The 26,538-nt window shown below is 49.5% G+C and overlaps 1 long non-coding RNA gene across 7 annotated transcripts; it reads right to left on the minus strand.

Moving 5' to 3' along the window:
• Positions 1-3,348: 3,348 nt before the first annotated feature.
• LOC122221848 lies at positions 3,349-24,591 on the minus strand. 7 transcript variants are annotated; one of them, XR_006203464.1, is made up of 4 exons: positions 21,850-24,591; positions 12,887-13,827; positions 12,484-12,533; positions 3,349-3,890 (listed from the first exon to the last, which is right to left on the minus strand). It is a non-coding gene; the product is annotated as an uncharacterized LOC122221848 (long non-coding RNA). The 7 variants fall into 7 exon arrangements; XR_006203461.1 differs by lacking the exon at positions 3,349-3,890 and having other exon boundaries at positions 12,469-12,533; XR_006203462.1 differs by lacking the exons at positions 3,349-3,890; positions 12,484-12,533 and having other exon boundaries at positions 12,805-13,827; positions 21,850-22,362; positions 23,867-24,591.
• Positions 24,592-26,538: the final 1,947 nt, after the last annotated feature.

A 26,538-nucleotide genomic window follows, 5' to 3' on the forward strand; every position in this document is an offset into this window, starting at 1 on the left:
AGATTTCAACTGTGGCCCGGCCACAGCTACAGACAGAATGTGGACTTTAAGTCTCACCAAGGGAGCAGAATAAAAATGTCCCAGACCTAAGGGATTCACCCTAAGACTAAGGCAAACCAAATATGACCCATCCCGTGAAAGTGCAAAGTCAAATCTCTACAAGTTCAAGGTGATTATCCAGTAGCTTCACTGCCAGCCAGAACAAAAATCAATATTCTTCAGAAGAAGATAACAGAATCCAGAGTCTCTGCAACGTTTTACTTGCAATGTCTGATATAAATTAAAGGGATAATAAGAGCCTGTTATGAACAAGATTATACTATCAAATTTTACAACTTAGATGAAATGGACAAAATATTTGAAAAACACAACTTACCAAAACCGAAACAAAAAGAGGCAGAAAATGGAATAGCTCTGCATCCGTTCAAGAGATTGGCTTTATTATAAAACAATCTTCCAACAGAAAAAGCTGCAATCACATTATGAGACTGATCGTGTCACTCTTAATTTCATTAAACATTTCGGGAAAAAATAATTCAATCTACACAAAGGATGTCTGTGCCTTCCAATTCCATTTGGCTTTGTATTGAAGATCTCAGTGCAACTATGCTGAGTAAAATATAAATAAAAGGCATTAAAATGTAAACATAAGAAGTAAAGCTGTCTTTAAATATTTGTAATGTTTATTTTTGAGAGAGAGAGAGAGTGTGTGTGTGTGTGTGTGTGTGTGAGAGAGAGAGAGAGAGAGAGAGAGAGAGAGAATGAGTGGGGGAGAGGGAGAGAGAGAGAGGGAGACACAGAATCTGAAGCAGGCTCCAGGCTCTGAGCTGTCAGCACAGAGCCCAACACGGGGCTCGAACCCACGAACCATGAGATCATGACCTGAGCCAAAGTCAGACGCCCAACTGACTGAGCCACCTAGGTGCCCTTAAGGCTGTCTTTACATTCAAGATTAAACAAAATTTTTTTTAAGTTTATTTATTTATTTTGAAAAAGAGAGTGAGAGAGAGAACAAGCAGAGGAGGGGCAGAGAGAGACAGGGGGCAGAGGATCCAAAGCAGCCCTGAGGTGAGGCTTGAACTCACAAACTGGGAGAGCATGACCTGAACCAAAGCTGGATGCTTAACCAAGTGAGCCACCCAGGTGCCCCGACACCATGACTGTTTTAGGTAGAAAATCCTAAGGAATCTACAAAGCAACTCTTAGAACTAACAAGTGAATTTAACAAGCGTAGAATACAAGGTCTACATACAGTAATAATAATAATATTTATTATATATTATATACTTATATATATTACATATATATGTATATATACATATATATACATATATACATATACATACATACATTATATATATACATATATATAGTATATATATATACTATATGTATATAGTATATATATATACTATATGTATATAGTATATTATATACTTATATATATTACATATATATGTATATATATTATATTATATATAAGTATATATAATATATTATATTATATATAAGTATATATATAATATATTATATTATATATAAATATTATATATAAGTATATATATAATATATTATATTATATATAAGTATTATATATAAGTATATATATAATATATATAAGATGACAAAACATTGCTGAAAGACATTTAAAAAGATCTTATAAACGATGAGCTATCTCATGTTCATGGAACTCAATATTGTTAGTATGTCAATTCTCCCCAAATGTATCTATACATCACAACAACCCCAGTCAGAATCTCAACAGAGATTTCCACAGAAAATGACAAGAAACATGTCATTAAGAATTTATATGGAGGGGCGCCCAGGTGCTCAGTCAGTTAAGCATCTGACTCTTGATTTCGGCTGAAGTCACGATCTTGAGGCTGTGAGATCGAGCCCCATGTTGAGATTCTCTCTCTTTCTCCCTCTGCCCCTCTCCCCTACTTGCTCTCTTTCTCTCTCTCCCAAATAAACTTTTTTTAAGAAGAATTTATATGGAAAAGCAAAGATATGGAATAATACAAATAATACTGAAAAAGAAATCAAATTTAGAGAACTTCTGCTACCTGATTCAAGATTTACCATCAAGCTACATAATCAAGACAGTGTGGTATTGACATAAGGAAAGACAGGTAAATGGAACAGACTAGAAAGACCAGAAGTAGACCCATACATATAGTGAACCGATTTCCAACCATGGTGCCAAAGCCATTTCACGGGGCAAAGTCTTTGCAACAAATATTGAACAGCCAGATAAATATATGGTAAAATAAATAAGTGAATAAGCGTAGACCCTTACCTCTCACCACACACAAACGTTAATCTGAGGAATAGGATAGTCATAAAGGTAAACGTTAAGACCGTACAGTTTTTGGAAAAAAATCTAGAAGGAAGTATTTGTGGCTTTGAAATATATGAATGGCCAATCAGCACTGGGAGCTGTGCTCCACATCATTAGTCACCAGAGACATGCAAACCAAAACCACGATGAATTACTCTTACTCATGCACCAAGATGGTTCAAATTCAAAGACCCACCACCTGAAACACTGGTGAGGATAAGGAACAACCGGAACCCTCATACGGTACTGATTAAGAATGCGAAATGGTACAACCGCTCCAATTACGTCACGTAAATTTAAATATTTGCCTTCTCGTGATCCCGCAATTCCACTCCCAGGTATTTATTCCGGAGAAATGAAGACCGATGTCCACACAATGACGTGTACACGAATGCCCACGCGGCCTTATCCACAACAGTCCGAAACCGGAAACAGAAACGTCCACGTACATGGGGCGCCTGGGTGGCTCCGTCGGTTAAGCGTCCGACTTCGGCTCAGGTCGTGATCTCACGGTCGGTGGGTTCGAGCCCCGCGTTGGGCTCCGTGCTGGCAGCCCAGAGCCTGGAGCCTGCTTCGGATTCTGGGTCTCGCTCTCTCTGTCCCTCTCCCCCGCTCCTGCTCTGTCTCTCTCCAACTCTCAAAAATGAATACACGTTAAAAAAAAGAGAGAGAGAGAGAGAAATGACCACATACAGTGGCACGGGGTAGACCAATGGCAATATGTTCGTATACTGGAACTGGAGTTGGCAGTAATTGGAAGCATTCAGGTCGTTGGCAGAAATCGGAACAGTGGTACCTTTGGGTGACACAGAAGAACTTCCTGGGGCAATGGAAATGTTCTATGTCCTGGTTGACACGGGAATACGCGTATCAAAAGTGATTGAATTGCCCCTTAAAGATAGGTACAATTTCACTGTGTGTACAGTTGGCCTCAATGGGAAAAACAACAACAACAACAACAACAACAACAAAATAAAACAACTAAGGAAGTTAAAAACCCAATCATTAGGACCCTGACCTTCCAGGAGCCTCAAGTGCACAGACCTAAGGCTTGATCAGACTGGGTCCTACAGCCAATGTCAGTGCTTTTCTTTCTCTGCATGAGCCACAGCTGAGGAATGAGAGAGTCAGCCGACCGGGGAGGGGCGGGGAGGAGGGAGCTAGTGGGCCCGTCCTGTCTGTCCCCAGCTGCCCAAACGAGTCATTTCAGCTTAAGAAGCATCTATAAATGAATCCTGAAGTCTGTGTGAGCCCATCGGTGGTGTTACCCGCTAGTCTGCTGTGTGAGTGTGTGTGTGCGTGTGTGTGTGTGTGTGTGTGTGTGTTTTATTTTAAGCCTCTTCCTTCTTCCTCCACTGCCATGGCCTTCGGAAAAACTAATGATTCCCCTGGGATGATGCGTGACCCCTAATCAGAGGATAAGTTGTCTGGCCAACTTGGTTAGACGGCAGAAGAAAATTTCCTGGAGGGCTGCACCACCAGTTGGATCTAAAAGGACTAATGCTTTCTTACAGCCCTTGTGTCCACGGGCGGGAGGAGGCCAGATGACCTGGAAAAACACACAAATAGAGTCCCCGCGTGAGTGACAACGCCGACACAGATTCAGTTCTGCCCTTTTGGGACACCCCCCTCCTTCCCCAGGAGATGGGCCAAGACAGAAGAGAAAACGGGGAGGGGTGTTTAAATTAAAAAAAAACAAACAAACAAGTGGACGGGAGAGGAGGAGGAATCAAGGCATCCGACAGAGGAGAAAGAATTTCATCCTTTCGCGGAGGGTCTGGCACTTTTCAAAATGCCCACATCTTTCGGTAAGAGGTGGGCTGGCCACGAGCTGGGCTTCCCCATTTTACAGATGGGAAAATTGACACCAGAGAGTTTCTCTAGGGCACTTGCTCAAGAGGACACAGCTAGTAAGGGAGCAGAGCAGATCCAGAGGCTCTGGGGACCTGCAGCCCTCCTCCCTGAGGGTTCAAGCCACCCTTCTGCTCTCACACCAGCACCCACTCGGCACAGCCTGGAGGCCAGCGGGAATGCCCTGTTTGCAGGGCATTATCCCGTGCAAGGTGAGGGAACTTAGCTCCCAGCCCCAGGCCTTTTTAGGAAATGTAGCTCTGCGCGAAACACTGGGCTTTGATGGGAAGGAAAGAACCGGGTCTACTAATTAAAGGTCATTTCGAATTTTTTTTTAGCTTTAAAAACAGAGGAGATATGTTTAATTCGGGCTGACCGCAGTCACGGGGCATTTCCGTGAAGCTCGGGGATCTGTGGGCTGAGTCTCCTTGACTCTGAGAGATCACTGGATTTTTTTGTTTTGTTTTGTTTTTTTCCTCCCTTTCTGGTTTTGTTTTGATTTTGTTGTTGTTGTTGTTGTTGTTGTTTTAAAAATACACACACTCCGGAGTTGAATACTTTGACTTCTTTGATGCAAGGGAAGCCAACCACGGATTTCTAAAGTTAGAAAGGAGTCGGCATTGGCAGGGACTGAACTAAACCATAAGCCTCAGAAGCCTCTGCCGCCGGCCCGGGGCCACCGCCTGTGCGGTCAGCGCCACGTTATTATGTTCTCCTGAGAAAACCAGAGACCCAGAGACCTCTGGTTATACTGCCCCTGGCTCGCTGCCCGCGGACAGGGCGGCGGGCGGGGACGGGAGTTGTGATCACCCCTGCTCAGCCACGGGGACAGGAGGGCTGCTGCGTAGCACATCCCAGGAGAGGGCCAGAGTGACCCCAGCGTGCGCCCCACTCGTGTTCCTAAAAGGGGGGATGCTTCCCCGCACAGGACCCAAGAAGCCTGCCTTTCACCCAATCTGGGTTTGCTAAACTGCCAGCAGCTTCCAACAGCCCATCTTTCCGGTGAGGTGGAGACAGCAGGTCTGAGAGATGAAGACAGAGAGTGTGTGAGTGTTAAACCCCGACACGACCAATTGGATTCCTGGATGCAGCCGTGCCTGAAGGAGGATTACTTCTATGAGCCAATCGATGCCCCCCCCCCCGCTTTTTTCCACCTCCCGCTATAACTACTTTGCATTTGATTCCTGTCACCTGCCACTGAAAGAGAGCCAAGCAACCTGTGTCTTGCTCATCTCCGCATCCCTAGCAGCCAGCATACAGGAGCAGGCTTGTTAAATGAATGTCTGAACCTGCTTAGACCGGAGGGGACTGGAGTTCGCACCAGGGGAGGGAAGTACTACCAGGCCTTGTGTCCCAGGCGCTTTATAGAGATTATTTCAGTGGATTATTTCAAGAACCTTGCAGGAAGCACTAGGACTGTGCTCTCTGCTTGAAAGATGGGTAAAGTGAGGCAGAAAGGGCTCTTAGTGAAAAGCCAGGCCCCTGGCCCTCCAGGGGAGCCCACACCACAGTTGTGGGCTTGTTGTTGTTGTTGTTGTTGTTGTTGTTGTTGTTTTGGCCCCAGGTCCCTGTTTCCCCTTAGGTGTGAGGAGGATGTCTGTTCCCACATGCTAAACACTGTAAACCTGGAAGCAGGTTTCTCACCTCCCCCCGAGTTCCCCGACCATCAGCTTTTCTCCACGACTTCATGTCTCTCTCTGGCACTTGACCCAACCCACGCTAGACCCACCAAGTTCACCCCAAATTTCAGTTGGTCAGTGGATCCAGGGTAGGGCCCGAGTGAATTTTGTGGCGGGGGGGGGGAGGGTGGGGGGAGGTGTGGGTGGGTTTCTGAGTCCAGAAGTTTCAGGGTATCATGAAGGCTACACACAGTGGGCAGGCCACAGGTGACAGAACATGACAAAGGGGGTCCTGAAGATGGATGCATGGGCTCTGTATTTGCACTGTCACCAGGACCGAAATGACCTAGAATGACGGAATAGGAAGGGACCTCAAAACTCTGGTGTGCCCGCTCACACGCCCTGACCGTTGCTCCTGACCCGTGCTAAGAGGTCATAGCCTTCCCTCCTCCCGAGCCCAGATGCCCCTTCAGATCCTTCCCAGACAGCACTGCGGGTAAGCCCACCAATCAGTGGAAGACGCCTCACAAATAAGACGTGCCCTCAGACCCAAGTCGAGAGACCTCATTTTTGCAGTTGCGAAAATGGAGTCGTGGCACGCAGCGAGAGACGTGAAAGGACTGGTCCAAGGTCACACAGCCCAGCTGGAAGTTGCGACCAGATCTTTCGATTGGGTAAAAAAGTCCGTCGTTCTTTCTTCTCATTGCTGACTCAGTACTATTAATAGATGGTAAGATGCCAACCCAATTCAGGCTGTCCATATGCTTAACTGGAAAATAAATCAACCAAATGGATGGGGCTTGCTGTTGTGGAAAGAACATTCAGCTGGAATTTCATTTCGGGTCTGGCCATAAACTAGCCGTGTGACCTTGGGCAAGTCAATTCACCTCTCTGGGCCTCGGTTTCTTCAACTGTAGATTGTGAGGGCAGGGTGATCTTTACAACCTCTACCACACTTTCAAATACTAACAACCTATGATCCCATGTGCCCAGCACTGTACCAGGAAGTTTTTAGGCTCCGAAGAAACAGAAGGGAAGAAACAACCATATGCTACAAAAAGCAATACCAAACGGCACATCTGGGAGCTCAGAGGCGGGGGCTTCCTTGCGGGGAGCGGAATTAAGCCCGGCCTGGAAGGATGGACAGATAGAGGAGGCGAAGGGCACTGCAGACAGTAAGAGGAAAATAAGAGAAGGCAGGGAGGAGAGAAAAGCAGGCCATGTTTAGGAACGAACAAGATGGCTGGAATGGAGGGCGGAGGGAGCCTAAGGAAAGCAGTAGCGAATCAGAGATTCGCACCCGTGGGGGCCGAGGCCAGCGTTGTAGAAAATGGTGGGGGGCGGGGAGGGGGACCTGGTCCCTACAGAGTGCTGTGGGGTAATCTCTTGCCCCATGGAATAAGGCCCTTTTGTGCAAGTGTCCAAAATTCAACTCAACCTGACTTAACCGAGCCGGTGCATTTATCAACTCACCTAACCAAAAAGCCCCCGTGTAAGCTTGAACCACCGCTGGATCCCGGGGCTCAGAAAACCTCATGGGAACGTGCCCTTCTCCATTTTTGCTTCCTTCTGTGTTGGCCTAATTCCCAGGTAGCCCTTTCCCAACTGCGGGCAAACGGGGCCCAGCAGCTCCCTACTTCCCCGTTGCCACTCGACAAGACCAGGGTGACCGCAGCTCCTCGTTCCGCCTGCTTCTGCAGAAGTCCTGGGGCCGATGCTCTTTGGCCTGGGTTTGATCACGTTCCCGTGGCTGACCCAATCACCAGCCAGGGGCTGGATGAAATGCTCTGATTGGCCAGGCCTGGATCAAGGGCCCCGCGGCAGGGCCGTGGAGTGGATTCTGCCCGGAAAGGGACCTTGGAACCTGGGAATGTAATGATGCTTCTTAGAGAAAAATCCCAGGGCTGTTATCAACAGAAGGAGCGGATGCATCTTGGACAGGCAACCCCAAGGGACGTCCAGGGCCAAAAGAGCATCTCCTAAGTATCTGTGGACAGCTAGGAGACGTCTTGAGGACCAAGAGAGACCTAGCCGTGGTTCCTCGCTCCGTGCGGGGCGTGCTCATGCCCGGATCTCCAATTCCGAGAGGCAGAGGTGGGGGGTGGAGGGCGATGGGGAGCTTCTGGGCAGGTCGCATCTTTCTTAAGTTAATACTTCTTGGAGAGACTCAGCAGCGGGGCAGGAATTTGTTAAATTACATAAACATTATTGTGACCCGTAAAATTCAATGAATCTCGGCCTGTTTACCCGCGGCTGGCTTTAATGTTTGCACAGTGTAATTTAATGTGTCAATTTGCTCTCAAATAAAAAACATCTGGTCCTCTGACACGGCAAAGAAACTGGAGAGCTGATGTTCGCAACCAGCTACAAGCCCCAATCAGAGATGACGTTTGGGGCGAAGGAAAGGCCAGGGACTCGGAAAAGGAAGCCAACGTTGTTAGGACCCGTTCCTGGCCTGGTGACAAGCCTCTGCGTGTGAGTCTGTAAGATCAGTAAATTCCTAATTAGAATTAAGAAAAGCCGAGAAGGAGCACATACCGTCTTCAACTGGCACCCATTGTGCAATTAAGTTTCCTGTGGCTGTCCCCGCCAATATTGACATTCATACTATTGGATTTTTAGCAGTCTTGTTATTTTGTAATTGAGACGAGCAGAAAGAAAATTACACTTTCCTATACAGAAGATTCCAGCTAATGTCCCCTTGCTATATATAGTCAGCCTGGCCAAGCCCTCTCCCTCCGGATTCCCCAGGAGTCGGTGCAGCTTGGGAGAGGGGGAGGTGAGATTCTCAGAGTGTGTGCTTTTCCAGTGAGATCATGTATCTTGGTCTGGTCTCCACTAAATAACGGTGCGGCTCGTTCCTGCAGACGGAGGCTGGACTTTGCAGGCAGGTCCTGAGTTGGAGGTGCTGACCTACATAGAACAGGACAGGGGAAGCGGAGTTCTCCTTGGAGACAGGTGGGGGCTTAAAAGCCTTTTAGGGGCCTGGTGGGGACCCCCGGGGGGGCCGCTCATCCATTCTGACTTTGGGGCCCCACCCAGAACTGGGCGGGCAGAGGTGGCCCCCCCGGGGGAGGGCTTGCGGTGCTGGGATACATCATCCATTTCATTTTTCGGCGCCCTCTTCCTCTCCTAGCACCCAAGCCCGGGCCAGGCCGAAGGGAACTGCAGAGGGATGGTTTCCACCCCAATAAATGCTCGAGACGTCCTGATGAAAAAGAACCGGGCCCAGAGCCCGGGCAACCACCCCGCTGGAAGGAGCCAAGACTGCTTTCCTGGCCGAGCAATGATGGGGTCAGAGCAAGTTCAGGCTTTGCTTTAATTGAGTAGAAGATAGTTCTTCCTTAAGGGAGCCCTGAAATAATGCTCCAGCCGTGCAGCATGACTTCCCATATTGTCAGAGGGGATTAGGCAGGCGGGTTTGTAAATAAAGAGTGATCCTTCTTCCCCCCCTCTAGGACAAACAGATCATATTTTCTTCAGGTCACCAGGGGCTGGGCTTGCTCTAATCAAATCCTTGACATTTCACTAGGACTCCAGGAGTTACACGCGTTCCGTGATTGAGCCCTTGGTCATTACCCATTTTCCTAAACGGTTGCTATTTTCCAAACCCAAGACATTTTAGGGAAGTGGGAAAGAGAGATGTCTGTCCAACAGTGTGGAGAAGAAGGGGAGACAGGCGCGGGGTGCAGAGAGGCGTAGGGACTCTTGAGGTCGAAACGGTATCTCCATAAGCACCCCCAGGGTCAGTTCTCAGGACCACCAGGCCGGTTTTCTCATTTCTTCATCCTTCCATTCATTTGGGCAGCAACAGTTTTTGGAAGACCTCACCAGGTGCCAGACACCGGAGTAGCTGGTAAGTATAAACTTGGATACGACCTGCCTCTGCCCGCTCCAGAGATCCCCCCACCCCACCGGTCTCATGGGAGAGACCCGTATGCAGGCTGATAACAAAAAATATCCCGAGAAATCAGTGTGTAAATGTCGTAGAACCCCAAAGTAAACAGAAAAAAAAACAAACTGAAAACCAACGAAAAACAAAGCTTTGTCCGGAAAGGACACGGGAGGCTTCACGGAGCAGGTGACCCAGGGTCTCGCAGGATGAGTAGGGGTTGGCCGTCCCCTCCACCCCTGCACCGGCTCCTAGGGAAGAAGCTGAGACTCAGTGGCACCCAGCTACGAACATCAAAGCCAGACTGAACACAACCCTTCCCGCCCACCTCCATTGCCATAAACAGGTGTTGTCTCCCTCCAGCTCCCACCAGGAAGCCCTACGCACTGGGACAAAAGACCCCTGAACCTACACCACGAGAGATAGGGTGGGGGAGCCCGTCTGCTGATCTGACACACTGTAGCCACATAGAAGAAGCGTCCCTGCCTTTCGGGTCTGCTTCCGCATTCTGGAATGATCTCCACTTGTGTCCGTTCTTAGTGAACAATTCTTCCCCTACGGGGGGGAAAAAATTATCTTGCAGCTTGTGTCCACTCCAAACACAGATGACAAGAAGGCTTGGAAACGCAGCCTAAAGAAACACTCAGCAAACTGTTCCCCAAACAAGCCTTTCGTCCTGACCTTTGCAAGCCAAGAGCTCCACTTTATAACTTGGGAATGCACAAATATTTACAGTTGTAGGGAAGAAAGCCAACGTCTGCTGGAGGGTCCCAGGGTTGGGAGACAGCCGAGTGCTCATCTAGCCCGGCGTCGCAGACGCTGTAGGGATGCTCTTTGCAGAATCTCCCGGCAGATGGTCACCCAGAGTCTCCTCGCATGCCTCCCGCGACGGGAAGAAAGGCCACCACCCTCTGAGAAGGCTCCCTTCGTCGATCTGCTCGTTGCAAAGTCCTGACAGCCAGCCAGAGTTGCCTCCCAGGAACCTTGCCCCCTGTTTTTTGTTTGTTAGAGTTTATTTATTTATTCAGAGAAAGAGACAGAGACAGCGCGAGCAGGGGAGGGGCAGAGAGAGAGGGAGAGAGAGAGAATCCCCAGCAGGCTCTGCGCGGTCAGCACCGAGCCCGATGCGGGGCTCGAACTCACACACGTGAGATCGTGACCTGGGCCGAGACCAAGAGTCGGACTCTTAACCGACGGAGCCCCCCAGTGGTCCCTGCCCCCTCTCTTGGATGGGCCTCGAGGATTGAGTATCTTACTTCCCATGTCAGCCTTTTGAAGGCTGGGAGTCAGCTCCCCTGTCTGCCTTCCACTCTCTCTTCTTCCTTGGTTCCTTTGTTCATTTCTTGGGGGACCTCCCTTGTGGGCCCCTGGCCGCTGAGGTCACCTCCCTTCATCATGGCCACACGCTCTAGCTGATTGACGCCCCTCTCCGAACACGAGCCCCCACATCTACTGCAGCACGCGACAGCTGAGCTTCTCACCGATCGGAGCCCTGTGCCACTCACCTCTCATCCCTAAACCTCAGCTGAGCTCACCAGGCAGTGCAATCAAGGTAAAAGGGAAGGAATACGACTTTCTTGAACTCCTGTCACACTGGGCACTGTTCGTGTTCTTTCTAAACACTCCGTGCTCGGCACCACCCTAGGAAGTAGGTATTCGTCTCCTTGTTTCACATTTCTGTGAACTTGGCCTCTGACACAGAACCGAAACTAAGGAAATCAACAAAGCAAGTCTTCCAGGAGCCTGAAGCAGAGGGGAGAGAATGGGCCCGAGTGGTTACTCTCACTTTGCATTTGTTTCTACCAGGAAGTCTTTGGTCCCCGGGAAACTGATTTGAGACCTTTGCTCCGCCCCTCTCTGGCTTCGGGACATGGGGCGAGTCAGTTAACGTCTCTAAGCCTGGGGTGGGCAACTTGTCCCTGTTGTCCGAGACTGCCCGGGTTTTACTTTTATTTCTTTTTACGATTTATTTATTTTTGAGAGAGCGAGTGCAAGCGGGAAGGGGGAAGAGAGAGAGGGGGACAGAAGATCCGAAGCGGGCTCTGCGCTGACAGCAGCGAGCCCCATGCGGGGCTCAAACTCACGAGCCTCGAGATGAAGACCGGAGCCAAAGTTGGACGCTCCACCTCCTGAGCCACCCGGATGCCCCTGAGACTGTCCAGGTTTTAAATGCCAGTTTCTATGTCCCGGAAGACAGGCAAAGCAGTATGATCGGTTGCCCTATGAAGCTGTGAGATGCACAAAATCATAAGCTACCTCGCAGTGCTGTCTTGAAGTTCAACGAAGGTGACCTATGTGACCGGCCCCAGTGCTGCGCCTGGCACATAGCAGACACTCAGCTTAGGTCCTGTTTAACGTGAAAGCCTGGTGAATCATGGCAATTTAGAAAGAAATAGAGGCCGGGGGCATGGCCATGAGCAGTTTCAGTGGAAAAGAATTTAAAAAAAAAAAAAACATAAACAGGGACACTCGATACAGGGTCTCACGGTCTCTCCAGGGTAAATATCCCGCTGTGGTTCAATTAGGCGTGGCAACTGTTAACCTTGAACGTGACTGGGGGTGACAAAGAAAAAGCTAACTCCGGAGCATTTCACTGTCTGCTAGGCAGAGCAGGGTGGATCCCCTCGTGCGATAAGCGCCACACAAAATTCGACACGGGCTTTGGTTCCTTAAGGGTAAGCATTCAGCCACCCTGACGGGCTGGCAGCCGCCCAGCACAGTGGAGGAAAAGAGTCCCGAAGAGAGGCTCCCAGGAGGGCCTGAGTCTGCAGTTCACTCACCGGGCCAGGGTGGACAAATCGTGCTCACGCTTCCGGTCCTGTCTCCTCATCTGTAAAATGGGGAAGAGAAAGTAGACAAGGTGTTGTCTAACAGAGAGGCAGCAGAGCGGAGCGATCAAGGGCATGGGTCCACCACCCACTGGCCGTGTGAACTTGGGCAAACGGGTCCGCCCCTCTGTGTCCTGAGTACTCGGTAAGTATCAGCCCTTGCGGGTCTGACTCTCTCTGACAAGGCCATTCAACACCAACCCTCCCCCCCACCCCCACCCACCCCCCCCCCCGGGCCCACTCCATCCGCGCTCCCACCCCCTCTCCAGGGGTTAATGCAGCAGAAGCATTAGGATGTTGTTGGACGCTTCCTTTCCCTCCCCGAGCTGCCTCCTCACTCGGCTGGCTCGCTCACGTTGAACTTGAGGCGGACTCAAACCTCCTCATCTTTTTTATGTGAATTGCAGTCAAGCCAGGTCTCCCCCGTCCCGTTCTTGTGCAACTGACTTTTTGGAAACGGCATTCAAGACGTGAGATTTATTGATGTCAAATTTCATCTGGTTGCTTTCGACCCAGCATTCTCGACTGCCGAGCTCATCTTGAACCTTAATTCTCTCATCCCCTCCAGCTTTGAGTCATCTGCAGATTTAATGCACATGCTTTCCATGTCTTCATGTGAACTGTTGGCTTAAAGAGGCTGTTTGTATAGATAAAAATAGAGATAGAGATACAGGCTGCTCTACAGAGCAAGAGGGGGCCTCATGCGTGGGGCTGAGCAAAGGGAATGTTCTCTTGTGGGAAGCGGGGCCTCATGGCCCTCAGTCGGCGTTGAAGCCTCTGCTGTCTGTACCCGCTTACCGGCACTCCTCTCCCTGGATCCCAGAATGTTCTCAGTGATGACAAGGGAAATTCACTCCTCAGCCCCCCTAACTGGGGCCCCTTCTAAACAACCAAATCCACAGGGAGGGTCTGAATCCCTGCCTGTCTACACCCGATGATGCCCCAAGCCCACTCCTGCCCCTCTCTCCTCTCATTGCTTCCTAAACTGAGACCACCCCCACCTCGGAGGCCTTGGCTAAATACCAGCTGTTAATCCAAGAAATCAGTTCTCACTCGAAGGTCATGGGCCACGGTGTCTTACTGTGTTTCCCACTCGGATGTTTCCATTTTAACAGAAGACTTCGCTGTCGGAACAACAAGGGCACAGCCGTGGTAGATCGGTTCTTGACCACCTGCGGCCGCGCGGGGCTCTGCCTTCGGTCCAGGGTCCCCGAGGGCACCCTGGATCACAACGCGGGGCACACGGCACACTGGAGGGTCGTGACTACAAGCCGCCACGAAGAGGCTCAGGGCACGCTGGTCAAGACAGCAGAGAAAGACGGAAATAACATTCTAGGAGTACTGCCTATTGCAAGTAGTTTAAATAAAACCCCAAGAATCTGTTTCTCCAGATAATTTGGCAACCCTCTGGTATTGTGCTAGCCCGTTGGCCACTGATTACAGGGCTTTCCAAAACCCCATGCCCATTCCAAACCCACACATACCCGTGGGCACCCTGAGCCCCAAGACAGCCTGCTGGCTCATGAGCTCAAGCTAATCCCTCTTTGATATCCGTGGTACTAGAACCTTTCTGCTTTGTCCACAGGGTTCTCTTGTAGGGAAGAATTTGCCGAGGAGGAGGAGGAGGGGGAGGAGGAAGAGGAGAAGGAGGGCGGGGGAAAGAGCACTTGCCCCTTACTGAGTGCCTGCTCCTTGCCGGACGTTGTTCTAGAGCCTCTAAAGGAACCATAGATTATCTTTTCAATACATTTAGGAAGCACGCTTTTACTACTCCCATTTTACAGAGGCATAAACCGAGGCCCACAGAGGTAAAGTAAACTGCCCGGGGCCACAAGGAATAGCAGAATTGGGATTTGAACGCTGGGCTCTTGATTCCACGGTGCACTGTTGACCATGGCTTCATTTCTGTAGCTCTCAGAGAGCTCACGCTGTTATTCTCTCCCGACCTAAGAAGTTTTGTGGGAATGACAGGAAGCTGAGCCAGGACAGAACCTTGCCCACCACTCACGTGAGTGATGTGAACAGGGTCACAGGCCACGGGTGATCCTGCAGAGCTGGCGACCCGGCTGTCTGGCTTGTCATAGGGTGAATTCGGTTACCTCTAGGGTGGTATCACCACCATTTGGAGGCAGTCCCGTGATGCCCAGGAAAAGGAAAGCCTTCTTTGCTTTTGGGAAAGCTTCGGTGAATGCACAATCCTTAAGCAATAGGTTTCAGTGCCCTCCAGCCTTTACTACCTGTATACGCCTGGGTCAACTATTTTATTTTGCCTTGCTGGGCCACCATTTCCCCATTTGTAAATGGGGATTAGTAACAGCGTTTCTGTGAAAGGTGAGTAATTTACATAACTCCATTAGCATAGTCCAGGGACATCTTAAGCGCCTCATACGCGCTGCCTCATTTTTTGTGCCTCCATCACCATCACGACCTCCATTTCCATGAGTTGCTGGTCCCGCGTGAGGCCATCCTTGTCCCCATTGTACAGAGACTGGGAAACTGGGTGCCAGGATGGCCCGGCCAGGACGATCCGGAAGGTCCTGGCTAGGGCCAGGCCTCGAGCCCCCCGTCAGTTCAGCCTCTCCCCGTCCTCATGATGCTGCGACAGTTTTGTCTTCCCTCAGAGTCCAGATTTGCAAGAAAGAGAGCAAGCTTCTCCACCCTTACTGGGTGTCCCAGTCACTGGGGATCTTGTTAACCTGCAGGTTCTGCCCTGGGAGGAGTGGCTGTGGGCCTGAGACTCTGCATTTCTAGGGATCCTCCCTCCTTTGTATAGGAGGGGCTCTACCCTCCAGCGGATGGGAGCCCTGGAGCCCTGGAGCAGCCTCAGAGAAACCAACAGCCGATCCTGGGGGTCCCTGGAGCAGGCTTCTCATACAGCCCCCTGTGTTTCCAAAGTGGCGCCCTGAGGGATGATGCTGGGGAGGAGGGGCCTGTGAACTGCCCAGGGCCCGGGAGGGTATCTGTGCCAAGACGGCCCTCCTGCTCCTGCTCTCCTTTTGCTTCCTTCTGGCTGCTTCTCTCAGAGCCTGACAGTTACAGCAAAAACCGTCCTGCTCTCCCACACCAGGCCCCCGCCGCACGGCGGGGCGAGAGCACCCGCAGCCTGCGGAGAGGGAGCTGACATTTGTCTTAATTGGAGTTACCCGTGTAAATCCCGCCCGTCCCCTCCCTGCGCCCTCGGCCTGTGATGAGCCAGGGGGCTCTGAACACAGAGAGGTTCCTAATCTCCCCGGGGATACACGGTGTTATTAATGCAGGCGCTGGAAGGAGACGTTCCCTCTCGTCAGCTGTGAAAGGGAACTGGAGGTGAGTGGAAAGAAAGGAAGAAAGAAAGAAGGAAAGAAAGAAAGAAAGAAAGAAAGAAAGAAAGAAAGAAAGAAAGAAGAAAGAAGAGAAAAAAGAAAAAGAAAGAAAGAAAGAAAGAAAGAAAGAAAGAAAGAAAGAAAGAAACGGAGGGAGGGAGGAGGAAAGGAAGGGAGGAAGGAAGGAAGGAAGACCAGTAAAGGAGAAGACGGGCTGCAGGGGAGAGGAGGGAGGTGACATTCCTGGGTATCTGCATCACACCTTCGGGGCCAACAGTGTCCCTCCCCCAACCCCCCCAGTCTTCTGCAACCAGCCTCTCACCCACAGGCTTTCCAACTCAGCTGCACAAGTCGCCTGGAAGCTGTAAAAATTGCTCATGTCTGGCTCCCACCCCCAGCGATCTTTATTTAATTGGCCCGGGTGTGGCTCGTGGACCCTGGGTTTTCAAAGCCCCCCGGTGATTCTGGTGTGCAGTCTGCTTCCATCTCAGCTTCCCTGGGAAACCTCCCCTGATTAGTGCAGACCCATCCATGCCCCAGTGGAAACAGCTCATCGTCTGCGTCACCCACACTGCTTTCGATCCCACCAGCCCTGTTAATTCTGCACAGTTGGATGGGGGCAGGGTGCCAATGTCCCCCCCCACCCCACACCAGGCTCATTTGGTTGCAGAATGCACAAAAGGATCTCACATGTTCTTTCTCGTCTCTTGAAGGTTATGTCACAAATGAGCGAGGGATTGCACCTGCTGCACAGCCACCGACTCAATTCGGTCATTTAGCCAACATTTATGGAGCCCCTCCTAGGGCCACAGAGCTCTGGGAGATTTGAAAGCATATAGGAGGCGCTCTCTGCTCTCATGCCATGCCTAACAAGGATAGGTTAGACAAGACCACAAATAACAATGACAAAAACAAGCCCTGGAGGCTGGAGGGTAGGGAAATAAAGAGGGAATGACAACGTATCCAACACTTGGGATGTGTCAGGCAATGTCCCGGGTGACTGACTTACGCCAGGTCATCGAAGTCGATGACAGCCCTAAAAAATGAGGAGGTATTATTCCCATTTTACACACGAAGAAGCTGAGACTCAGAGAAGTCAGTGGCTTGCCCATGGCCACCCAGCTAGGGTGTATTGATGCCTAACTCCGAAAAGAGAGTTTTGCTTTTAAAAAAAATTTTTTTAATGTTTATTTATTACTGAGAGACAGAGAGACACGGAGTGCGGGCAGCGGAGGGGGCAGAGAGAGAGGGGGAGACACAGAATCTGAAGCAGGCTCCAGGCTCCAAGCTGCCAGCACAGAGCCCGACGCGGGGCTCGAGCCCACGAACCGCGAGATCGTGACCTGAGCCGATGTCACACGTTCAACCGACGGAGCCACCCAGGCGCCCCGAGAGAACACGCTTCTATGAGGAGATGAGGCATGATTCTGGCTAAAGGGGAACCCGAGAGAATCTTAAGGAAGACCAAGGAGCTTACTACACAAACACATCACCACGGAGGTTCCTTGCATCAGAGCGCCACGTAAGAGGAAGTGGCCTTAGTGGACAGCCATGTCCCAGGGGGAGCTGGAGGGGAGCACAGATTATGAAGCAGGGTATCCAGAAGACCGGGCCAAGGCTGGTGGGAAGTCGAGAAAGGAGGGCCTCTCTGGGGGATGAAGTTCAGAGCGTGGAGGGGGTGAAAGTGTGGCCAGGGACAGAGAGCAGAGTGGGAGACTTCTGTGCTCGTTACCAACTGGTTAAAGCAGGTCGGGGGAGCACACACCAGTCTGGCCACTCTGAGAAGGTGGGTGCACCTTGGCCTGGTCTATGTGGCTGAGTTAATGGCAGACCGCGGTCTCTTCCGACACAAGGCCTGGATGAGGATGAAGGCAGGAAGCACTCAAATGACACCCTGGGCAGGCTGGAGGAGGTGCGCAAGGAGCCAGTGACTCTGTTTTTCTGGACACTGAGGTCCACTTGTCACCAGTTGACTATGATATTCATAGTATCTGAACACCTGCCATGGGCAGGCATGGGATCCAGGTGATTCCTGTCCTGGAAGAGATGATAATTTCTGAGAAGATGGGGGGAAGGGAACTAATCTTCAAAGATCAGGATGGTGGTGGGGGTGGTGATGGTCGTGGGGGTGACAGTAATGGTGGTAGAGGGCTGGTGATGGTGACAATGATATAGCGATGATGGTGGAATTGACGGTCATGATGTGGGTGGTGGTTACGTTTGAGTGACTGATGCCCAGATGGCTAATATCTCTATAGACTTTTTCCTGACTCACATTTGTAGCTCCCTCATTGTCACCCCCTCTTGTGTTGCGCAGATCTGTGACACTCCAGATGTCCGCATTAAAACCCTTTACCTTCTCTCGTTTTCCTCTGAGCAGACCGTCCTTCCTCCTTTACACCCCTGGCTTGGGGAACAGCTCTGCTGGCCCGCCAGCCATCAGAGCTGGAGGCCTGAGTCAGTCTAGACTCCTCAAATTTTCTCATCCCCTAAATTTCGCAGTCGATTACCAAGTCCTGGTGATTTGGCCTCTTAAATATCTCTTGAAGCCCATAGTCTCCTCTCCATCTCCCCTGCTCCTGACTTCCTTGAGGCCACATCACCCTCCTGCATCCTGATAGACCTCTGAGCTCAACTGGCCTTTCTCTAAGCCACCCCTCATCTCACTGCCAGAAGTGACCTTCCCTCAAGCAGATTCAACCAGGCCACTCTCCAGGGTCAACCCCCTCTCTGGCTCACAGAGAAAGAGCACGGCATAGATAGCAGACATAAGGCAGCCCCAACCCAGCCACATAGCTCCAGTCCCATGATCTTGCAGCTCTCTGCTCCTGCCTTGCAGATTCAGGCCTCTTTTCCTTTGCTCATACCAGTCTTTCTATCTTGGACACCTTCTTCTTCTCCTCCGACTGGTACAACCCTTCCTTGTGCACCTGCCTTGTTCAGTCCTTATTCATCTGCCTCCTGTGCTGTGCCATGAGCTTCTCTAGGGAAAAGGACCTGCTTTCTCATCTCTGAATCCTGAGGACCTAGCACAGGTACTTACTAGCTGCTTCCTGAATTAGAGACCAGGAATCTTAATCTCAGATATCTGTGTGGTGCCTGAAACTGTGCAGAGAGCTGTATCTCCCATAATCTCGCTTGATTCTCACTATCTTCATGCAGGGTTGCGGGTGCCATTTGCTTTGTTTTACTGACAGGAACACAGATTCAGCAAAAATGGTGAGATGGCTTGCTCCAGGTTACCCAGGAAGATAATGAGCAAGTCATTCTGCATCTCAGGTATCTTGACTCCTGTGTGGGAAATGTGTTGATTTCACACCAAGAAGCTCATTTCCTCTCTCTTGAGAAACTCTTGAGGCTGAGAAGTGACTCATGTATGCAAGACCTGCCCACTCTTGAGCACTAGATACTTGTGTATGGGGAGGGAGAAATGGCCTTGGATTCCCAGGGAAAGATAGTGAACACAAGCATCTTGAAGGCACAAACCCATAAGAATGGGGAAAACAAGAGAAGAGACAAGAGTCACAAAATTTGAAAAGCTGGACAGCAGGTAGAGAAGCGGTAACCAGCTTAGAAGGAGAACTAGGAAGCACTCCTAAGCTGGTAGTAGGAAAGGCTAAGAACCAAATTGATTTACCCAGGACAACCCACAAAAGCCTCAGGAACTGGCAGCACCAGGTACTTCTGGAAGCAAGTGAGGAGAGAGGGCAGACATAAAGATTACTGAGTGAAGGCAATTTACCCAGAGGCAATTATAACTCCAGATCTTTCCCTCTGCTCCTTATAGCTGGGTAACTATTTCTTCCCATAGCTGAAGCCTGGAGATAAGAGGGAATCTCTGCAGCAAGATGAGGCATATGAGGCCCAGCTGAAGGTGAAGGTCTGAACTGAAAATGGGGACTAAGAGAACATTTGTATGCTAAATGTTGAGGTACCAGAGCCATCTTCTCCCAGTTGATTCCAGTAACCCGCATCTAGATGTACATCCTCCAGGCAAGACACTGGAAGCCTCTTCTCTGAGGGAAAAGAGTAGCCTGAAAAGAAAGATCCATGGGGTTTAAAACTTTACTCCTGCATACTTTGATCAGAAAACTGCTGAAAAATGGAGATATCAACCAAAATGGGGGGGGGGGGCACTAAGAAAGAGGAAACCATAATACAGACATAGATGAAAAGGGAATCCCCCAGTGATGATTATGAGAGGCCAGGATGACAGTCATGACCCAGGCAGAGATGGTAGCCAGTCTCAACTGGAGAAGATAAGAAAACCCCATGAAACCCTGTTCATGGAAATTAAACAAATAGAAGAATTAATGTGCAGCAATGTGTCTACTCTCTTCAGAAAACCAAAATGACCATTTTGAATATTGAATGAATAAATTAATAGGAAACTGTGCAAGCAACAGGAAAAACAAAAGCAACTATCAACTCCAAAAAACACAAAAGGTGTCAGGAAAGAGAAAGGAATCTTACTACAGAAATCCGCTCTTAAGCAGTAGTAGTTATTTCATCATAATAATGTCAGCTCTGACTACTGATGTAAGAAATTAACTCTATGACTGTATGGGGAGGGTGGAGGCTAGGACCTGTGCATGTGTGTACCAGGTGTATATGTGTGTGAGGGGAAGAGCCAAACCTTACTGTCCCAGAATGGAAAGTCAATCAACAATGCCTAAAACAGAAATATCGAGAAATAGTCATGCAAACATGTTATATAGAGTTATGAATCCAAGTATTAGATGAAATCATCTAAACAATTCCAAGTGCTTGTCTATGAAAGAAGGATGCTGGTGAATGCTGTTTGCCTTAATAAACTTTGCAGAACGAGTTATTTTTTTTCTTAATGTTTATTTATTTTTGAGAAAGAGAGAGAGAGGGTGAGTGGGGAGGGGCAAAGAGAGAGGGAGACACAGAATCTGAAGCAGGCTCCAGGCTCTGATCTGAGAGCCCAGAGCCCGACGCAGGGTTCGAACTCACGGACCGTGAGATCATGACCTGAGCCGAAGTCAGACACGTAACCAACTGAGCCACCCAGGCACCCCTGACCTGGTCAACTTTTTAAACTGCATGATTGTACACTTTAACTCTAAAAAAGAAATAACATAAACATTTCACAAAACAACTAAAAGAGCATGGGCACCAGAATCAGACACTGTCGACACTCTGAATTGGGTGGCCACAGACAAGTTGAGTAATCTTTCTGAGTCTGTTTCCTCATCTGCAAAATGGGGATAAAAATGTAGTGCACATGACCGCAGCGAAGATAAAATGTGGTAAGTATCTGACGTGCTGAGTACTAGTATGTTCTCAATAAATATCTGCTGAGTGTCAATTAAGACACCCAACTGCCTGCAGTTTTGTTTGTTTGCCTGACAAATGTCCCTTCTCCACTCCATACCTGCCAGAGGTTATTTTCATTTATTTGTGTTTTGTTGTTGTTGTGGATCTCGGTGTTATCACTAGTGCCCCCCGCTTCTTCCTGGCCCCCACCTTCTCAGATTAAGGCAGGAAGTGCAAATTCACAGATTCACGATGAGGAGTGAGGCAGAGAGTAACTCAATCTCTCCTTTTCAAACCACATAAATATGTCAAGTTCACTTCTTGTTTTGGCCTCTACTCTTGTACCTCCCCCACCCCCCCTTCCCCCGGAGCTACTTTTACTTGTAGCCTCCCAGTTCCCTCTCTTTGGCTATCCCCTTTCCCCTTGCTTAACCAAGCAGAACCCCTCCTTCCTTCCTTCTCTGCCCTTGCAGATACCCTGGACTCTCAAGCATAGAGGTGGGAGGCCTGAACCTACAAGTGAAACCAAGCTGGGGCGGGGTGGGGGGGCCTCCTGGGAAAAGGTGGAGTTTCCAGCCAGGCCTTTGGCTCTGCTCCTGGCTCAGTGGGAACATCATTGAATTGTCTCCTGCCCTGATCCCTCTCCCCGACTCCAGTCACACACTGACAGCTGCTCCCTGACATCTCTGCCTCAGGGTCCCCTGGTGCATCAGTGGACACTGAACTTACCACTCACCTCTCCATCACCGTTTTCCCTGTGTTGTATCAGTCTGTTCTTGATGGCTGGAAGATCGTAGTGCTGTTCAGTGGAAGATGGAATCGGGGGAGGAGGAGTCAGTCTAAGGAAGGGTTGGGGGGACTTGACTTCACTCACGTTGAGTTTGAAGGGTAGATATTCCATAGACAGTGGGACCCAGTGGTCTGGAGTTCAGGAGAGAGGTCTGAGAGTGGGAAAATAGATACCTGAGACCCCCAGACTGAAGAAGCTAACAGAAGGCATGGATGGGGATCAGGGAAGGACCAGGAAGGAGCTCAAGCATGTTGAGTGAGGACAGAGAGCTGAGGGATGAACCCGGGGGACACCTCTCCTTAGTAGAAGGTACAGTAAGAGGAGCATACCAAGGAGTTCAGGAGAGGCTCCCACAAGGACCCTGGGAAACATCCTGCATGGGCACCATCTTAAAAGCCAAGCCAGAAGAATGTCTCAAGAAGGGGGAAGTGGTCAACCTTCTCAAATGCTGCAGGGAAACTGGGGGAGAGAGAGAGAGTGAATCATGTCTGTGTCACAGAGGCCACAATGACCTTGACCAGGGAAGTCCCTGGGGTGGGGGCAGGGAGCTAGACCACACTGAGTGAAGAAGAGGGAGGGGGGAGAGTGGAGATGGTGAAAATAAACAGCTCTTCCTGGAAAGGTGGCTGAGAAAGAAAGGCCAGCGATTGCCTGATGGCCTGGGGAGGTTTAAGCGCTGTTGGGAAGGAGCCAAAAGTGTGTCTAAATGGTTCCTAGTCCCAGAAAGATGCAAGGCTGTGGTCCCAGGCACGGGGAGATGGACCTGAGGTAGACAGGAGGAGGCTCGCCCCTTCCTTCAGGCAGGACCACGGTAGGGAGAGATCCTTGGGAAGGGGCAGGACCTTGGCGGGGTTCCCTCCTGCAAGCCAATCTTCAAACTTCCTTTGTTTTTCCAAAAAAAATTTGCCAAGGCTAATGTTCATGAAACACCTAATTCTATCTCCCTGGCACTGTTCTAGATGCGTTATGTATATTATTTCTAACCCTGCTGGGATCTGAGAAGTGGGCACTACTAAACTCACTTGTGCCTGTGAGAAAATTGAGCCTGAGAAGAGTTAGTATCTAGCCCACGGTCACATGAGCAGGGAGTGCCTTCCAAGATGGCTACCCAACTCTGAGGAATTCCCAAGCACTCGCCCGATAGTGCCCTCTGGCCTCCTAGCCCTGCTGTCATGAACTCTGAATGATTCAGCCACAGATGCACAAGCTCTTTTGTTTCTGCTCCGAATGCCCGTGGCCTCCTTGCCTGCCACTTAGGAGGAGACTCGTCCTTCCAACTTTCCCACCTTCCCTGGCGGATCTTCCTGGTCCCTCCTACCACGCACCACATCCATGCCTTCTTATGCCATTGACTGTGTTGTGTTGAAATGATCTGTTTTTTTTTCCCTCTGCTCCACACCCCAACACTGGCCTGTGAGCTCCTCGTGAGCAGAGACCCCGTCTTATCTGTCTCATCTATGGCTCCCAGACAAGTGCCCGGCAGATGGTGGGGGCTAGAAAACAATTTGTCAGATGAGTACGTGAAAACTTGCTTTTACAAACCAACAAGGGCAACTTGGGCATTAAAGCAGAGAATGAGGGAGAGAGATTTGCAAACCACGTATCTGACAAAGGACTTCTATATCTAGAACGTGTAAAGAACTCTCGGAACTCGACAGCAAGAAAGAAAATGACCCGATCAGAAAATGGGCAAAAGACACGAAGAGACATTTCGCTGAAACTATACGGATGGCAAAGGAGTACCTGAAGAGATGTTCAGCATCATTAGCCATTAAGGAAATGCAGATTAAAGCCACAATGAGATTGCAACGCATACTTATCAGAATGTTGAGACAAACTTTAAAAATAGTGACAATGCCAACGTTGGTGAGGAGGCAGGGAAAAGGATTCCTCACACAGTGCTGATGAAGCAGCCCCTCTGGAGAAATCTGACCGTCTCTTAAAAGTCTAAACGTACGCTCACCATATCCACAGGGACCTGCCCTCCTGGGCGTTTAGTCCTGTGAAGTGAAAACATGTCTGCACAAAGCCTGGGCGTGACCGTTGGCAGCAACTTTATGCGTAATAGCCACAAACCAGAAGCGACCCAAGTGTCTTCCACTGGCGAATGGTTAAACAAACTTGCTACATCCACACCATGACTACTACTCAGCAATGAAAATGAGTAAGATGTTGGCACACCCAGCAATGTGGATGGATCTCCAGGATGATACGCAGAGCAAAGAAACCCAGCCCCACAGGGTCATGTTCTGTAGGCTCCATGCATAGAACAGTCTGGAAAATGACAAAAGTACAGAGATGGAGAACAAAATAGTGGTCGCTGGGGATTAGGGATGGTGGGGAGAGGGTGAGGCGTGACTGTAAAAGAATAGCACAGGGGAGAACTCTGCAGGAATAGAACAGGTCTGTGTCTTGACTGCAGTGAGGGCATGAATTTACTATTCACATACCTTGCACCAGTGGCATTTTCCAGTTATGATGTTGTATTGTTGTGAGGTACGATACAACCATCAAGATACCGCGTGGAGGGTATACGGGGCTGTGCTATCTTTGCAACTTCCTGGGAATCTACAAGTATTTCATAATAAAATGTTATAATTAGTTAATTACACTAACAGATTTTAACTCGCAGTTAAGAAAGAATCCTTAAGTCTAAACGGATATAAATAGGGGTGCCTGGGTGGTTCAGTCCGTGGGGCGTCTGACTTCGGCTCAGGTCATGATCTCGCAGTTGGAGAGTTCGAGCCCCGCGTCGGGCTCCGTGCTGACAGCTCGGAGCCTGGAGCCTGCTTCAGATTCTGTCTCTCTCTCTCTCTCTCTCTCTCTGCCCCTCCCCTGCTCACGCCGTCACTCTCTCTCAAAAATAAACAAGCATTAAAAAAAAAAAATTAAACTGATATAAATAAATGAGAAGAAGGGAAACTCTTCTAGGATTCCAACCAGGAAATACAGAAGGAATGTTGGAATCAGAAAAATCACCTTTGGCAACCACCATAGCAATAAGTGCTTCAGGCAAGGACGATGGCCCCGATGCTAAAATTGGTGAGCAAGCGTGTGATGAGAAACAAAATATTTACATAGTCTCAAGAAATGTTCTCACAAGATACTTAACACTTTGTGAAGGGGGAAGATAATAGTTTTTCAGCGGAGAAACTTGGCCGACCCCACTTGAACCAAATGATCAAGGCCAAACTCACCAGCGAGGGGACCGGTCATCATCATGCCCCCCGCCTGACACGACGCACTGAGAAGGACAGCATCATTTCTGCGGCAGCCTGCCAACCTCACGTAACCTGCATCTATCTCATCAGGAGGAAACACCACCAGACAAACTCAGAGCAAAGGGCAGATGCAAAATAACTAGCTGATTCTCTGCAAAAATGTCAAGGTCGTGAAAAACAAGGAAAGGCTAAGAAAACCGTCCCCTGTGGGAACAGGATCCTATGCTAAAGAGACACGGCAACCAAATGCAGGTGGCATCCTGGATCAGAGGAAGGATATTAGTGGGGCAACTGGAGAAATCTGAATCAGGTATATAGATTAGTTACCATTGTAGAAATGTTAATCTACTAATGTTGACAACAGTACTGCGGTGATGAAGGAGAATTTGTTGTTAAGTAAAAACACGCTGAAGTAATTAGAGGCAAAAGTATCTAAAGTGACTCTCGGGGCGCCTGGGTGGCTCAGTCGGTTAAGCGTCCGACTTCAGCTCAGGTCACGATCTCGCGGTCCGTGAGTTCGAGCCCCGCGTCGGGCTCTGGGCTGATGGCTCAGAGCCTGGAGCCTGCTTCCGATTCTGTGTCTCCCTCTCTCTCTGCCCCTCCCCCATTCATGCTCTGTCTCTCTCTGTCCCAAAAATAAATAAACGTTAAAGTGACTCTCTAATTTTATATTACATATGCAGATATATACACCCACATATAATATATGTGATTGTACGTATATCTACATACATATGTATATAGATATACATATACACGTATACATGTACGTGTAGAGAGAGAATAACAAAACAAATTATAAAGGAAATCAGCAAATGTAACATGCTACCATTTGGCAAGTTCTTTGCATTGTTTTCGTCCCATTTTTTTCAAATCTGAAAATATTGTTATAAAGCTTAGAAAATAAAAAAAATTAACAGGAAAAGTTAGTAAGGCGTTTCACAAAGAAGAAATTCTGCAGTTCAGCAGATCGGCCACTCAGAATGGCCAATGCGGATCCGTTGCCTCAAGAAAATCCATTCGGGCCGCCCTCCCCCAGGATCGCCCGCGTGGCCTGCCATTACCGACTCTGGCTTCCGGGTAGAGGAGGAAGGCGCGGTGGTGTTCAGCCACCTGCCTCTGAAGTGCAGCCATGCCCTGATCCAGCAGGGGTGGGCAAAGGAGATCCTTCTGTCTTTCTAGATCTTTCCAACCTCTCCTAATTGGTCCTCTCAATGCCTCTTCCTTCCTGGAGGAACTGAAGGATCCGGGCAGACATGGCTAGTTTAGGAGGGCAGGCTTCACCCTGTCCCTGTGGTGTCAAGGGGGGGTGCCTTGCTCCCTACAGGGGGCCAGCTGAAGCCCGACATGGCTGGGGCCCCTCCCGCCTCCCATCCTATACCCTCTACATCTCGCACAGCTCAGAGCCAGAAGT

The sequence above is a fragment of the Panthera leo genome, chromosome B3 (genome assembly GCF_018350215.1).
Source record: "Panthera leo isolate Ple1 chromosome B3, P.leo_Ple1_pat1.1, whole genome shotgun sequence".
NCBI classification, from domain to species: domain Eukaryota; kingdom Metazoa; phylum Chordata; class Mammalia; order Carnivora; family Felidae; genus Panthera; species Panthera leo.